The sequence below is a fragment of the Panthera pardus genome, unplaced genomic scaffold, assembly GCF_024362965.1.
Source record: "Panthera pardus isolate Hobbes unplaced genomic scaffold, ASM2436296v1 HiC_scaffold_15, whole genome shotgun sequence".
In the NCBI taxonomy this organism is placed as follows: domain Eukaryota; kingdom Metazoa; phylum Chordata; class Mammalia; order Carnivora; family Felidae; genus Panthera; species Panthera pardus.
In genome coordinates, this window is record NW_026526710.1 from 30,975,128 (window position 1) to 30,989,745 (window position 14,618).

Genomic DNA, 14,618 nt, shown 5'->3' on the forward strand with positions numbered 1-14,618 from the left:
GCATATGGAAAAATTCTTTGTTTCACTCCCAAACGATCACCACTTGGACTTTGCATAACACTTTATCCTATGTTTTTATGCTTGGCTAGAAAATGAAATTAATTCACACACCACCCTATTGCTGACCTCATTTTATACACGAACAAATAAACAATTTATTAAGAAGGACATTAAAAACATAAGTAGGTATTAGCATATTGCTTACCGAACAGGTCTGATGGACTATTCTAAGCTTTCTTATGTTCTTCAAGGACATACAAAAACCAAATACATGCTTAATATTACCTGAGTGCTACAAGACAAGCTTCTCCCTTTATCCCATAGTCTCAAAACCACATAAAGCATGTTCCCTTAGTGCATCAGCCTTGTCTTACACCATCCCCAGCACATTAAGCACGTCTTTAGTTATGCACCTTTGGAAATCCATTCTATGCTTCCTACAGTTTAAAGCTTCAAAAGAAGGCTACAGTATTTCAGTTCTTTTTTTTTTTTTTAATGTTTTTATTTACTTTTGAAAGAGACTGAGAGCACGAGCTAGGGAGGTGCAGAGAAAGAGAAGATCCGAAGCAGGTTCTAACAGCTGATAGCCCAACGTGGGGCCTGAACTCATGAACCATGAGATCATGAACTGAGCTGAAGTCGGATGTGTAAGTGACTGAGCCACCCAGGCACCCCAAGCATTTCAGTTCTATGACAGTGAGTTACAATGATCAGGAAAGAGGCTATCTCGAATATGTTATTTGCAAAGATTGAGAAAAAAGCAGTGGGCACAGACGTCACAGCTAAAGCATGATGCCAAGCACTCTGTCCATCTGTTTACCCAGAACTCATTTTGGGTGCCAACCAGGTGCTATCAACTGTGTGAAGACACTAGGCTCACAGTGGTGAGTGACAGAAGAGTGGCTGGTGATGCCCACAGCAGTTTAGTTAGAGGGAAGTAGAAGAGACTGGAAATGAATACAGAATCACGAATGATGGCCAGTGGTGGGTAAGGGACAGATCAGATGACTGGCAGAAATCACCATCTTTAGATATGGTGGTTGTGGGAGGCCAGTCTGAAGAAGTGAGCTGAGATGTGAAGGGAAAGGAGGAGCTAACCAGGCAAAGGGGGATGGTGGGAGAGAGAAAGCATTCTAGTCAGAGGAAACTATGCAGGAAGCCTGAGATGGTTAGAAAGAAATGAAAGCTTTGGATGAGGTTAAGGCAGCCAGTGCAACAGGGGAGGGAAGGGAACCCCCGTGCATTCAGGGACTTGCAGGCTTATTAAAGTGTTTTTATGTAGGAGTATGAAAATGCTAGGCTACACATAATAAAACTCATCTATATTACTCTGTGATTTATATTATGCAAAGTCTTTTAAAGGCTTTTAGCTATGATTTGTTTCTTTGGCAGTATGCCCTAATGGATATGAATTTGGAAGTTAGACTGACCAGGGTGCCCTGGCTACCTTTAAAGTGATTTACCTTCTCAGAGCTTCCCTTCCCTCATCTGCAACAAGATGATACAACTCACTTGCAGGGCAGTTGTGAGAATCCCAAGATATATGCAAGGACACTGGCTTCATGACTGGCATCACACATCCCCACCCGAATTCTGGACTAATTGAGTGATGAGTTCAAGGAGGAAGGTGGACAGGCTGTCAAAATACCACTTTTATTACTAATGAACCTGGTATTACAGAATATGGCTGATGTGCAGTTAACAATGGGCTTGCTAATAGTGAAGCACAGAATTAAACAGACTCACTCACCCAGCCACAGGCCACCTTAGAAAACCACAAGGCCTCCCGTATGTTGGGTGCTGCTGTAAAACTCACAGGATGGAAGAACAGGGCTCCTACAGGGGGTTAGCTCCCAAAGAAGGGGCTGGGCTCTGCATGCTCACAGCTTCCTTCCCAGGCAGCTCTTGCTTGGGCAGGGAAAAGGCATCAGAGTGCTGCACTGGTACAGTTCCTGCCATTGGGAAGGAAACATCAGGAGTGGGGAAGAAGAGTTCCACCAACCTCACCTTTCGTATTACCTGTCAAAACAGCTTTGTTAATAGCTTAAAAAGTTATAAATCCGAATATGAAGTTCCATATATATGTTACATGTCTTATGCATGTCCTGGTTTTTACAAATCCCCTGAATTTGGTCTGATGGAGGGCACCAAGAAGTTAGGAAAACAAAACACAATAAAATCGATCTAGCATTATTAATTAATACAACAGGGGAAGGCATTCCTCTCTGTATTCTATACAGCCTCCCATCCTTCCTCACAAAGAAATAATCACATTCTACCACTAGGATTACCCTTAGATCTACTAACTCTATAAAATTCAGTTTGTCTTTTTCCAAACCAAAACCCAAACCAAACAAGACCTAATCTCCAGTTTTGAAAAAAAAAAAAAACTTAAGCCCTAAAGAAAGGCAGAGTTCCTATCTGTATTTATTAATAACAGCAACAAAAAGGGCTATCTACTTATTTATTTCCTCGCTTGTGGCATGAATCTTGTCAGAATATACTTCAACGGTAATCCTGGAGTACTTTTCCTACTAGAATAAGCCTCTTTCAAAAGAAGGTTCATTCAAAAGAATTTTAAAGTATATACTTATTGATCACTCACAGCTATTCAAGGCTATACTGAGAGGGCTCAAGTTTAGGAAAACCTCCTTTTTGGATTTATACATATGTCGAGAAGAGTTTTACTTCCTAGTTGTCTTCATGCCACAGATTTACCCTTTAATATAAACAGCTTCAAACGAACAATCTTACAACTCTAATACATGAATTCTCAGGACGGGGGCTTTCTTTTTGAATCCCACATCCTGAAATCATACAGAAACAGATTTAGTTTCTTCAAGAGAAATAGTACATAGCAAGGAGAAACCAAGTGCTAACTAGTAATCATTTTAGCTTAGGATCCGTATCAAATCATCTCTCTTGCTCAAATCTGCAGGTCATTTTGTATTAAATACTTCAAATGTGTATGGATCCAAGCACCCATTCGACCAACACTTAGTAAAACTCTTTTATGAGGCAGGCACTGTATCATATAGGGGGAGCATGGAGTTAAAAGAAGAGTCCTTTACCTAACTGAATTTACAGTCTGGCTAGAAAAACAGACAAGCAAGGCAATGATTCTAGTAAGGAGCAATGAACGGCAAAACACAGCAAACTCAGAAAAAGGGAACCACACTGGTGAAGGCTGTGAAGGTTGGGTCAGCATTCTAGAAAGCACTACCAGAGGCCAGGCTAGAGTATACACAGGAGTTTCTCAGGAAGGAAAGGAGGAGAAATGGAGCCCAGTGAGTGAGAAAAGCTTTGCAAGGGGCGCCTGGGTGGCTTGGTCAGTTGGGTGTCCGACTTCGGCTCAGGTCATGATCTCACGGTCCGTGAGTTCGAGCCCCGCGTCGGGCTCTGTGCTGACAACTCAGAGCCTGGAGCCTGTTTCGGATTCTGTGTCTCCCTCTTTCTCTGCCCCTCCCCTGTTCATGCTCTGTCTCTGTCTCAAAAATAAATAAACGTTAAAAAATTAAAAAAAAAAAAAAAAGAAAAGCTTTGCAAAAGTCAACAGCCAAGAGAGCAGGGCACAACAGAGGAAGTACAACTGATCCCATGCAGCTAGAAAAAGTGCAGCTGGAATGACAGGAGATGAAGCCAGAAAGATGAGCACAACACAGGCCATGCCAAAGAATTGAGGATTATAGTTCATCCTGATGCCAGAAATGGAAAGATTTTAGGTAAAGGGGTGACATGAACACATCTATGGGTACAGTAACACACTGAAGGAAAGAATGTGGGACCCCAACTGATCTCAAGGGAAATTGGTAATTTTGTTTAGAAATCACAGTAACAAATGACAAAAAGAGGAATGAAAGGGAGGAAGGAAGGATTCTAAAGACATTTAGGAAATCAAATCGACAGTGTGTTATTATACTTTAGTAACATCTTCCTCTTCTAGCAGAATATAATGTCCTCAAGGTCAAGAAACAGATCTCATTCATTTGGTGTACATGAGCGCACGAGAAATGCAACTCAATAAATATTTGCTGACTCTAAAAATCATAACCCCAGTGGAAAAAAATGTTCCATAGGCAGAATAGAAATATGAGGTTGCTAAACTAACAGATTTATATCCCAGATCCTAAAACTGGACAACTAGTCTTTATTTACAAGGGAGACCAATACAGAAAATAAAGATATTTTAGAGATTCTATGTGTCCCTCAGTCAGCAACACTGACCATTCATCATGACTGTGGTAGGCAGAGTAATTGTCCCCAAAGAGGTCTACTGCCTAGTTCTCAGAATGTGTGAATATGCTCTCAACACATCACAAAAGGAAGTTTGCAGATGTAATTAAAATAAGAATCTGGAGATGGGACTATTATACTAAATTATCCAGATGGGCCCAATGGAATTACAAGGTAGGAGGAAGGTAGGGCCAAATGCAGAAGAAGGAAATGTGACCACAGAAACAAAGGCTGGAGTGATGGGCTTTGAAGATGGAGGAAGGGATCATGAGCCAAAACCTGAAGCTACACAAGAAAGGGAACAGATTCTCCACCCTCCAGGAGAAACCAGTCTTGCCGTCACTTTATATTAGGACTTTTGACCTCCAGAACCGTAAGATAAATACAGCCATTACATCTGTGGTAATTTGTTAGAGAAGCAATAGGGCATGAATACAGTGACCATCAGGATAATGAAAAAAAAAAAAAAAACCTGTGGCTTTTTGAAGATGTACAATAGTCATGCATCCTGATTTGTCAGAGCTATAAGCAAATCCTTCAGATAGGTTTAGGTCTTAGGGGCTAGCAAAAGCTCCATTCACAAGTCATTACCGTAGACAAAACAAAATAAGTTAGAAGACTCACACTTCTCAACTTCAAAACTTAGGACAAAGCTACAATAATCAAAAGCATAGTGTGGCGCTGGCATAAGGACAGACACAGACCAATGAAATAGAGAGCCCAGAAACAAACCCTTACATATGCAGTCAGTGGATTTTCGACAAGGGTGCCAAGACCACTCAAAGGGGAAACAATAGTTTTCTTAATAATTGGTGTTAGGAAAACTGGGTATCCACAAGACAAAAGACTAAAGCTGGACTGGTATCTTTCCCTGCATACAAAAATTAAATAGATCAAATACTTAAAATTAAGATCTAAAACTGTAAGTATCTTATTAGAAAACATGGGGGGGGAACTTCATGATGTTAGATTCAGAATAGATTTCTTAAATATAATACCAAAATCACAGGCAACAAAAGGAAAAATGAACTAGACTTTATCAAAATTAAAAACAAAAAACTTTTGTACGTCAAAGGACACTATTAAGAGATTAAAACAATATGGAATGGGAGAAAATATTTACAAATCATATATAAGATAGGGATTAAGATCTTGAATATGTAAAGAAGTGCTTTAACTCAACAGCAACAACAAGAAACAAACAATCCGATTAAAAAAGGGCAAGGTATTTGCAATAGCATGGACAGACCTAGAGGGTATTATGCTAAGTGAAATAAGTCAGATAGAGAAAGACAAATATCATATGATTTCACTCATGTGTGGGATCTAAAAATTATATTCTTAAAGATGATAAAAAGAGAAATGGATTTTTAAAATCTAATATTTGTAACTATTTTGGGGGGAGAGGGGATAATGGGTGATGGGCACTGAGGAGGGCACTTGTTGGGTGTGGTATGTAAGCCACTTTGACAATAAATATTAAAAAAAATTAAAGATAGCTTTAAAAAAATAAAAATAAAACCTAATGCTTACTACAGAAACTTTTTTAAATACAAAAAATAAAAAAAAACAGACATTTAAAAACTACAGATAATCTGATCACTTAAATATTGTACATATTTCAGGATATTTTAGTTTACTTTTTCTGACACATTATTTTAATTTAAATAAAATACGAAATGGTGGTCATATGTGTGTGGTTTATCTCTGTGATATCTACAGAATTTTTTACACCCTTAGACGGCTTCAAAAACATGCCTTTTAATGTTTCCCACTTTATGGGTATAGCTATTATTTATTTATATATTTCTTTATCACTATACATTTAAATTATTCACATATTTCACTATTATAAATGATGTTTAGACAATCTCTATTCCCAAAATTGTAGGTTTAAAGAGAATGAAAAATTTAAAGTTTTTTTTTTATAAATAACACAAAAGGCTTTACAGAGAGTTAACATCTATTTACAAGAATTGTTTTTTAATGAGAGTGAGTTCAAATGGCTCCTAAAATCAAGTTATTTTCTATCTCCTTTCAGATATTACAAAGAGATCAAACAGGACAGAAAACTGGCCTGAATCCCTGATCTTTTCTTACAATATTTCCAAAACAGTATAAAGTAGGGGGGAAAAACACCTCTCCGCTTATCTTGGGTAAAAGATCAAATATTCAGAAAAAAATCATATTTATTTTTGTGGTACTGCAGGCCTTCCACAGTACAAATTCAGTTACTCTCTTCCTAGATAGCATTGTAAAATTAAAATGAATCCCATTTTTAATATTTTCAAGAATGATAAATTCTCTGTAATATTCTGAGGTGCAGCGTATACTGACCTCTTTCCACAAGGCAACGATATTCCTTGAAATTCACATTTTCAATATCCACAAGTGGATATTTCTAAAAATGGAACAAATAAACCAGACTAAATAAGATTAAGTGTGCTTAAGATAATTTAACTGAAGAGCATGTAGACCTACTAAAATGTATACTTAGAATTAGGGATGCATGGCAATATTTAAATATCTTTAAGATTAATCACTCAGATTGATGCATCTCATTTAAATTTGTGGCATCATCAGTAATTTCACACAAGCAGAAAATTCCACTGTGAAAATGTCTGGAACAGCTGCCTGAAGTCTGGCAAATATTCAGGCATCACGTAACGTGAACCAAATGAGCAGAAAACAGACCACAAAAGCCTAAATGAGGCAGGGGAGCAACAGGAGAACAAAGGTGTGAAGATGGAAACAATGCAAGTAAAAAAGAAGGAAAAGTGAGATGTACAAGGGAGAGAAGCGGGGGGAGGGGAGGCGGATTCAGTCATCCCCCCTCATCTCCAGGGGCTGTGTTCCAAGAACCCAGCACAGGTCGGAAACCCGGGTAGGTGCTGAACCCTGTAAACACTACCTTTCCCCTACACATACATACACACCCATAATAAAGTCTGGCTTATAAATTAGGCACAGTACGAGATTAACAACAATGACTAATAACAGAACAATTATAGCAATATACTGGAGTAAAAACATGAATACGGTCTAATGTTGTGCCGTACTCACCCTTGTGAGGCTGTGAGGTGACAAAATGCCCACGTGATGGGATGAGGGGAGGGGAATGACATGGGCATGTGACAAGCATTAGGCTGCTACTGACCTCAGTGTATGTCAGGAGGAGGATCATCTGTTTCTGGACCACGGTTGACTACAGGTAACTGAAACTGTGAATAAGGGGGGTGGGGGGTGCTGTAGTGTAAACACAGACAGTCAAAAAGAGTAGAGAGGGGTGCCTGGGTAGCTCAGTCGGTTAAGTGTCCAACTCTGGATTTCGGCTCAGGTCATGAGATCTCGGTCACAGCTCATGAGATCGGGCCCCACGGCAGGCTCTGCATTGACGGCCCAGAGCGTGCTTGAGATTCTCTCTCTCCCTCTCTCTCTGCCCCTCCCCTGCTCCCTGTCTCTCTCTCTCTTTCTCTCAAAAATAAATAAACATTTAAAAATAAAGGAGTGTTGGGGCACCTGGGTGGCTCAGTCGGTTAACTGTCCAGCTTCAGCTCAGGTCATGATCTCACAGTCCGTGAGTTCAAGCCCCGCGTCGGGCTCTGTGCTGACAGCTCAGAGCCTGGAGCCTGCTTCGGATTCTATGTCTCCCTCTCTCTCTGCCCCTCCCCTGCTCATGATCTGTCTCTCTGTGTCTCAAAAATAAATAAAAACATTTAAAAGAATTAAAAATAAATAAAAATAAAAATAAAGGAGTGGAGAGAAGCTGGGTGAGGTGACAGAAGAAAGAGGGCACATAGCAGAAGAAAGGATCAAAGATGTCGGGGACAGAGCCAGCAGAGGCACAGAAATGAGAACAGACCAAATGCCCACACTGGAGAAAGAGTTGTAACTCACACAGGAAGGAAAGACCCACTTCCTGGATGATATTTATTTGTCTCCTTTGAAATTCTGACACTTACATTTTAATAACAGTCTCCTTGTTTCCTGAGGCTGAAAAAACTCTGTCAGGTCCCACTGTAACTTTAGGTTCTATATTAGCTCAATGATTGATAACATGCATGAAGAAGCAATTCACAGCTGGGTTGATGGAGGAGACATGAGAGAATGTCCTGAGATATCGGGGATGGGGGGAGGAGGAGACAGTGCTCACCCTTCACTTTGTTAGTGTCAAATCCTATTTCTTGGGTTGTTAGAAAGGAGGAAGACAGAGTGTTTACAGCTATTGGCAAGGCACCAGGCGGCATAGCCTGTGACATCTCTGTAGACAAGAGGAGAGTGATGTGGGACAGATGCCAAGAGGGCTGGATGGACTAGAAGCCTGTGAATGACCGGAGTCTTTGGCTGCTTGTCAGCATGGGTGCTGAAGCGTGTTTCTGGAGCCTTGGCACAGGTTACATCCTTGACTCCTCCTCCAACACGTCTATTAATGTCGTTGACAGAGTCACAGGTATCTTTGTCACATGCACAGGTGACAACTAACCAGCGCGTGAATGAATAAAATGGGATAAAGGGAAAAGATATCTACAAAGCCTAGCAATGAATTTAAATTAACAAGATAAATATCAATCAAAATAAATGTAAGCCAATCTTGTACATCCTTGACTTTACAAGTGGGTAATTAGAGACGTGATTTTGGACCACCTTCATCACTGTATGATGTATATGAAGACTGTGAAGTAGATTTTTGTCAAACTTAATTCCGCTCTCAGTCGTATTAATAGAAATAAAGCGTCTGGAGAGGCGGTGCCAGGAGACACCCCCAGGAGACAGCATTCTGGGCACCCTGTTTTCTGGAGCATATGAGAAGTAGGCTTACGCAGAGGAAGGTACAGCACTTATCTCCACAGGTAAGGAGCTGGTGAGCACCTGGAAACAGAGGACCCAAGAGGAAGAGGACAGCTGCCTTCCAAAATTGAAAGCCCAGACGTGCAACGCAGGCACTACCTTGGAATGTCAACGGCCATGGGGCTCTATGACCTATCTGAAACTCTTTGGGTAAAATGTGGTCCAGAATTCAGATTTTTCATTTTTTTCATTTTTTAATGTTTATTTCTTTTTGAGAGAGACAGAGGGCGAGTGGGGGGAGGGGCAGAGAGAGGAGGAGACACAGAATCCAAAGCAGACTCCAGGCTCTGAGCTGTCAGCACAGAGCCCAATGCGGATCTCGAACCCACTAATTGTGAGATCATGACCTGAGCTGAAGTCTGGAGCTCAACTGACTGAGCCACCCAGGCACCCCATATTTATTTTTAATTTTAAAAAGGTTTCTATACTGTATATTATGTGATGCCCAGAAGAGTCGTATGTGATGCTGCAGGGACACTGATATTTCTTCATCAAAACATGTGACTATAAGGACCAAAAACAAACCATTAAAAAGTTTCAGGTCAGGGGCGCCTGGGTGGCTCAGTCGGTTAAGTGTCCGACTTCAGCTCAGGTCATGATCTCGCGGTCCGTGAGTTCAAGCCCCGTGTCAGGCTCTGTGCTGACCGCTCAGAGCCTGGAGCCTGTTTCGGATTCTGTGTCTCCCTCTCTCTCTGACCCTCCCCCATTCATGCTCTGTCTCTCTCGGTCTCAAAAATAAATAAACGTTAAAAAAATTTTTTTTTTAAGTTTCAGGTCAGGTTTTATCAGCAAGCAAATTACAAAACTGGGCAAGTTTTGCTACTAAATTAGATATGGAGAACTTTCCATTTTAGATTTTGGAATAACAGTGACCTCCAAGAATGTACACAACCAGTCCTACCCACCCCCCCCCCCCCCCCACACACACTCTGATACCAATCTTCTGTGATTCCCCACAAGTCTGCTGGATACCTGGGCTCCAGCCACACCGGGCTCCATGCTCTTTCCCACCCAGGCGCACTCCTCCCCTGAGGTCTCTCTGCCTTGGTCCTCCTGAAGGCCCTCCCCAACTTATCCCCATAGCCCACACCTTCATCTCCTTCTAGTCCTGCTCAAGTACATTTCCAAGGAGACCTACCTGGGCCCCAGATTTAAAACTGAAACTTCTCCTGCATGGCACGGCTGATGCCCTGTGTCCTGCCTAGCTGCTTCTATTAATGCTACTGAGCACTTTCTTACATACTACATAGCTTACTTATCACGGCCACTGTCTATCTCTCCCTACTAGAATACAAGTCCCATGGTGGCAGGGATCATTGTCTCCCCCTACCCCCACCAGAATACAAGTCCTACAGAGGCAGAGATCACTATCTTCATCCCCTACTAGAATACAAGTCCCACAGAGGCAGAGACCATTGTTTTCACCCCCTACTACAATACAAGCCCCACAGAGGCAGAGATCTTAATTCTATAATATCTCTAGCACAAAAACCATGCCTGGTGCATCCAAGGGGAGGTTGATGGCTATATCAAAGGGACTTAGGCATTGAATGGGTGACTGAAAAAGTTGATTTTTAAGATGCTTTTTGATCCACAGATACGCTTCCTCAGGTCAGAAATAAACAGGGAAGAATGGGGAATAATGGCCCTCTTTTCTCTGATATAGAGTGACAGAAAAAGGCATGGGATTCCTTTTCCCATGTGTCTTTCTCTGTGACAGGAATGGCCAGATAGGACAATGTGTTCACAACCTCTGGTAATCCTAAGCATCTCAGAGCCTATGGGAAACTTTCTGCTATTCTCGCAGACTGAAATGATGAAAACGTACACTAAGTAGAGACAGAAAATTTGCCAGAAGTTTTCTCTGAATTCTCCCCGAGTTACGAAGAGGCTGCCCTACCAAGGACTGGCCCTCCATGTTCTCAAAAGCATTACAGCAGGACAATGTGGCATCACCAAGATGGGAATCCAGATTGCTCTGTAGAATATTAGAGCTCGTAGCGAAAGAGAACCTTGAACATGATTGTCAGGAACAAAGGCCCATACCTAATGCACAGCCTGGCACCTACACGTCCAGGGTTATTAAGGAAATTGCCGACCCATCTTTTGTTACCTTAATGAAACAACCATAATGGCCATGTCTGAGAGGAAATGATCTTAGGGGGTTAAATCCAGCTTTGTATAAAAGCAAGAGTATCTTTAAACTTGCGTGTATTTCAATTTGAGCATGCTACAGAAAAAAAAAAGTACTGACAGTCCTTTAAATTAGGCTTACAACCTTCTTTATGCAAGGGACTCACTGTAGGACTTCTAAATGAGCAGTAATTTACCATCAAAAAGATACATATTAAGTCTCTTGGAAATAGTTTTGCCATAATCAGAGCAATGATTGAAAGAAATTGAGGTCTGGGACGTTAGCAGCATTTGGATCAGATTATTCAATCCCAGGCATTCTGAAGGCGTTCTGAGCGCACAAGCCTGGAGGAGATACTGGCCAGTCACCCTTCCTTAGCCATACATGTGGGGTTGAAATGCACCTTCATTTATCCAACAGGGAAAATTGTATTATCCCACTTGCAAATGTGCTCATTTGTATGATACTGACTGAAATTCTTACCACTGGGTTCATAATACTATCAGCAGGGCCCGGGATAATTGTGTTGAAAACATTTTATGTAATCTAAATCCAATAATAATTGAGTAACTCAAAAATTCTACCTTCTGGAGCCCATTTTTTAAAATTTTAATAACTAAGATACTGTTGGCCTTTGATTTCTAGGCCATAACCAAGCTAACCCAAATATTTACCAATTTGGAATAGGAGAACCATAAGTTCTTACTTTTATTACCATATACTATGAATATACATCGACAAGTATACTTAAATTGGCTAAAAAAATATACGGATAGCCCAAGTAACATGGAGATATCCAAAGCTGCATATTCTTCGAACATGTGATAGTCTTATAGTCATTTTCAAGTAAAAATTTGATTACGGAAATTTATAATCTCATTCTGATAGATGTAGTCCATTTCATTATATATTTGTAATATTTCAATAATGTTACTTAAATTTTATAGAGAAGTTCATCCAAATAATATAGGATATATACAGTAACTGCAGTAGTTAGAAACCAATGAAATTACAAGTCTTAAAGTCAAATATCCAGCTGTTGCCTAGATTAACCCAGCCACGGGAAACAAAGAGGCATGACACTGACTGACATTTCCTCTTAGTTTCAAGGTTTGGGTTTGCAAGGCATGGGATTGACTTTTAATTCTAAAGCTGTAATAATGGCTCTGTAATATGAGGAAGACGGCAGGGCCTGCATCATCACTCATGATCTAAAAGATGGGGCTAGTCCTCAATATGGATGGCTAAGAACATTACTTTTCCCAATCAATATGCCATACAGTACACAACTCTTTCTGAAAACATAGCTGAAAGAAGCTAAAGATGCAAGATAAAGGAGGCTAAAAGCCTCATGGTTTGGAATTTCAATTGAAATTGTCAATATGATCTCAGGACATGTTCTTAAGTGTATGTATGTGTGCATATGTATATACCCAAGCTGAGCCCAATGCGAAGATCCAGAAACAAAAGAGTGTGATAATGAGTACTTCCTATGCTCAGATTGTAATTTCTAATGATCAGTTCCCAGTAAACAAGAACCAAGGATCCCTGGAGAAATAGCTAATTCTAGGTCATTGAGGTGGAAAATGTAAAATGTAGGCCTGAAATATATTGTCAGAAAGTAAGAAAGCCATCTGACATGGCCCACAACAGGGGTCACCTACCCTGAGTAAGCCCTACTTCTTTGAGCAACAATAAAGATAATACGTAAGATAGATCAGAACACATCGAATATGTTTAAATCCATAAGTTCAGGACAATGACAGTGACGACAATAGTGGTGATGACAATGACCATGATATTGGTGACAGTGACAGTATTACCAATAACCCCCTTGGTCACTTTTTGGTGATGCCAGTGAACTGCATCATTATTTTTGAAAGCTTGCTGGAAAAAGACAAAATATCAAGCGTTTATACCATCTTCCCTTTATCATTTACATAGTAGGGTAACCAAATATTTGATATGGGAGAGCTTTTCTTTTTAGAAGTGTTCTAGCTACTGAACCAAGAAGGGAGGATATCACAGAACCAGTCTGCAACCCTTGATGAACTAATGAATGTAGAAATGGTCATCATTGGCTGATAACATCATAAAAAGGGACCTAATTTGCAAGCAACACAACTGAAGAACACATTAGCTGTCACTCCCAGAGGGCAGCAAGCAAAACCCAAAATATGGGAAACTGTATAGGACAAACACAGTTTCAGCAACAACCACTACCACCACAAACAGGGAAATGGATGGAGAACCTAAAGAGAAAATGGACTTAAGAGACTCATCGTGCCATTGCAAAGTGTCAACTATACTGCTATCACAATGCAAACAGATTGCTAAAAGAAATAAGGTTATAAGACAGTCAAGGAAATCTGAACACTGGCTGTTTTTCCAGGGCACACTCAGTGTCTATCATTATTATTTTAAGGGCTCTTATCTTTCAGAGCAGGGGTCTGAGGCTAAATCCAGCCTGTTACCTGTTTTGTACAGCTTAAAAGCTAAGAGTGGTTTGTACGTTTTTTAATGATTAAAAACACAAAAGCAAGAATAATATTTTCTGACAACGAAAATCACATGAAATGCAAATTCCAATGTCTGTACAGAGAGCTGCACTGAAAACAGCCACCCTCGTTCATGGACGTGTTGTCTGTGGTTGCCTTCCTGCTACAAGAGCAGAGCTGAGCAGCTGTACCAAAGACTGGCTGGCTGGCTGGCAAAATTTGCTATCTGGCCCTTTACAGAAAATGTTTGCCAGCCCCTGTTTTAGAGAAACATTTACAAGTTAAATGATACAATGACTGGGATTGCTTCAAAACAATCAGAAGGGGAGCAGGTGGAAACAGAAAGTCAGCAATTGGCCACCTATTGTTAGGTGGTGAAGCTGGACGCGGAGTGTATTAAGTTTGCTACATTATCTCTCTACCTCTATACATATTCACAATATCTACAATAAAAGTAAAAATAAACTTTTCTTCAAAGAAGCAATTAGAAAATAATCTCTCATTTCTGTATTTCTGAACGACTATTTTAACCATGATTATTTCCCCAGGAAAACAGATGATTTTGCTGCCGGCTTATAAATATTCCAGTGCTGTAGAACTATTTTGTCTAGATGCCATCCACCTCCTGCAAATGCATCAAGCCATTTATATGATCAAGGTACCACCAACAGTAGAAGAGAAAATGCACTTTGACAAAGGGGAGCCATAACCCAGGTCAGGCTGGCCTATTTGCATAACTAATGAGCATATGCCCAGCACATGGAAAGTGTGTAATATACATTTCTTGAGGGAAAGTAATCATGGGTTTCCAAATCTTAAGAATAAACAGAAACTCCATTAATTAGTCATTTGTCCTTTGTGTTTAGTGGACACCACTTCTTATAACAGAGACAAACAATTTTATT

General features: G+C 40.4%; 1 protein-coding gene across 6 annotated transcripts in view; it reads right to left on the reverse strand.

Moving 5' to 3' along the window:
• Positions 1–14,618, reverse strand: part of PTPRM (protein tyrosine phosphatase receptor type M) — a 791,703-nt gene that overhangs the window by 419,950 nt on the left and 357,135 nt on the right. Inside the window, exon 1 of one of the 6 annotated variants that reach the window (XM_053902397.1) lies at positions 1,751–1,877. The exons of the other annotated variants lie outside the window; for them this stretch is intronic. The gene's annotated coding sequence lies outside the window, so the exon portion shown is untranslated. Of the gene's footprint in view, positions 1–1,750; positions 1,878–14,618 lie in introns of those variants that run through there. 6 annotated transcript variants of the gene reach the window in all.